A 2,947-nucleotide genomic window follows, 5' to 3' on the forward strand; every position below is an offset into this window, starting at 1 on the left:
GCAGAATTCAGTTCCTCGTGAATCTGGGAGTGATATACTAATTCCTTGCTGGCTGTCAGCCAGGATCCAGTCTCAGTTGCTACAAGACGCCCACATTTCTTGGCATGTAGCCCCCTCCAGCAGTAGCACGTCAAATCCTTTTCAGCCTTTAAATCTCTCTGACTTCTGCCGTTAGCAGGAAGCAGATCTTTGCTTTTAAAGGTTCCTGTGATTAGATTGGGCCCACCTGGAAAACCTCACATTTGTCAAAATGTAACATAATCACAGGAGTATTGCCTCATCAAATTCATAGGTTTCACCTCACACTCAAATGGGTGGGGGTTATTCAAAGGCAAGTGTCACTGGGACCATTCTTAGAATTCTGCCTATTGAAAAGACCTCTTAGACAAAAATAAGAAGAACACAGCTACCCAATTTAAGGACAATTACTATTTATTTGCAACCTCATTGCAAAGAAGATTCGAGGTGCCTATGTGATTTATACCAAGAAAAAGTTACAGAAGCAGTGATTTACTGATTAACATAGTTTAGGTACCCAAGCCTCAGGGAAGGGATGGAAAGCTGTTGTTGTTGTTTTGTTTTGTGAGACTAGTCTTGCTCTCTGTTCACTGCAACCTCTGCCTCCTGGATTCAAGTGATTCCCTTGCCTCTGCCTCTTGAGTAGCTGGGACTACAGGTGCACATGCCACCTTGCCCAGCTAAATTTTGCATTTTAGTAGAGATGGGTTTTCACCATGTTGGCCAGGCTGGTCTGAAACTCCTGACCTCAAGTGATCTGCCTGCCTTGGCCCCTCAAAGTGCTGGGATTACAGGTGTGAGCCACTGTGCCTGGCCAAGAAAGCTGTTTTTAATAAGTAGGCTTCTCTTTCTGAGGCCTCTCTGGCTTGATTTCTCTTTCTTTCTTCTCTTCTACTAAAGCACTGAATGTAAATGAAAAGCAATTGTCAAGAGAACCACCTGTGTTGGCTCTGTAGTCCTGATAAGAAGGGTTGGCGTGGCCGGGAGCAGTGGCTCACGCCTGTAATCTCAGCGGTGTGGGAGGCCGAGGCAGGTGGATCATGAGGTCAGGAGTTCGAGAACAGCCTGATCAACATGATGAAACCTCATCTCTACTAAAGATACAAAAATTAGCTGGGCATGGTGGCACACACCTGTAATCCCAGCTACTCAGGAGGCTGAGGCAGGAGAATTGCCTGAACCTGGGAGGCGGAGGTTGCAGTGAGCCGAGATCGCGCCATTGCACTCCAGCCTGGGTGAAAGAGTGAGACTTCGTTTCAAAAAAAAAAAAAAAAAACGGTTGGCGTTTAGGGGACTGAATGTCAATTAGAAGTCCTCAAACATTTTGGTCTTAGGACCCTTGTTACTGAGGCCCCCAAAAAACCTGTTGGGTTTTGTGGATTATACCTATTGATAATTGTCATATGGTAATAAATTAAACATGGAAAGTCTTAAGGACACAAGAATACACAAGAACATATTCTCTTATCCTATAGAGTGATGATGTCATCACACATTATACAGCCTCTGGAGAGGAAAAGGAAATAAAGTCTTAACATAATTATGAAAATAGTTTTGAACTTGTGGAACCTCTGAAAGGGTCCCAAGGACCCTTTTTGAGATTCACTGAAAGAAGTAAATACTACAAATTGGACCACGTTTTGAGATTCACTGAAAGAAGTAAATACTACCAACTGGACCACGTTTTGAGATTCACTGAAAGAAGTAAATACTACCAATTGTATTTCTTCACAGATTAATTAACCCACAAATTTGGGTGCATTCATTTGTGCAGTCTTAGAAACAAATCTTTGCCTTTACTATTATCTTGCTCCTTCTGGTAGACTCATTTCTGTTGCTGATGCTTGAAAAAAGTGTCATTTACTACCACAGGAAGAAAACTGTGCTAGAAGGATAATAACATACAGAAAAAAGTAAGATAGTTCCAAAATGTTTCCATGAGCTTCTGGCAGGATCTTTCACTCTACAAATACTGCACAGGAGTAACTGCTTTAAATGCTGCATCTTTGCAGTGGAAGGATTAGGATAGAGCAGGCTATGAGTCAGGCAGAAAAAGGCACACGGAGGGTGATGAAAGAAAGCGCTGGAGATTCTTGTCATGCTTTGCCCTTGAAAACTATGCCAAGACCTCTTTGTTTTTAAATGAATAAATCGATCATGTTTTGCGATTGCTGTAATGACTAAGGATTGTCCACCTTCCTTTGAATTATAAACAGCAGCATAGTTGGTTGTTTTCTTTGTATCATGCTTGCAAAAAGTGACGAAATAAAGTCAAAACCCTTTAATTGGGGCTCCATTACGGTTCCGCTGTTCAGTGACCAGCCTGTTCATTATTCTCACAGTATTATCTACTTTCTTCGTTTCGTTCTCTCGCTTAGATCCTGGGCCTCTGACATCTTTCCAAGGCAGGTGAATACAATACGAAAGCTGCTGGAGAAAAGGTTTAACATTCCCCCCTCCCCAAGGTGAAATCTTTGCCTGGCCCCGGTCACTGTCTCTCGGGAGCAGAACCTGAATGGACATTCGAGGGACGGTGATTAAGAATGAGAAACTGTGGTCGGGAAGAACAGCGCGTTTCTTCCAGTGGGGGACTAGGCCCACAGGGCGCATTCCCGACGGATGAGCGGCACCACCGAAGGGGACAGAGCCGACCGCGGGTGTGACACGAACGCTAGCTGGCCGCCTGACTAGCGCTCCGCCGCAAGCCGTGGCTTTAGGACTGGAGTCCCATAGGTCCTCTGCGCCAGAGCCTAGGGACGTCCGCGGCCTGGCGTGCTGCAGCCGCCGCCCGTTTGCGTCATGTGACCCACAACCAATGGGAGAGAAGTCAAGTATTCCCGGCGTCCGCTGTGATTGGTTCACAGCCTCGAGGCGGTAGCGGAGGGTGGGACTTAGGACGGGTGTTTCTCAGGCAGCCGGGTCAGGCGGC

This window comes from Callithrix jacchus, chromosome 18 (genome assembly GCF_049354715.1).
Source record: "Callithrix jacchus isolate 240 chromosome 18, calJac240_pri, whole genome shotgun sequence".
NCBI lineage: Eukaryota > Metazoa > Chordata > Mammalia > Primates > Cebidae > Callithrix > Callithrix jacchus.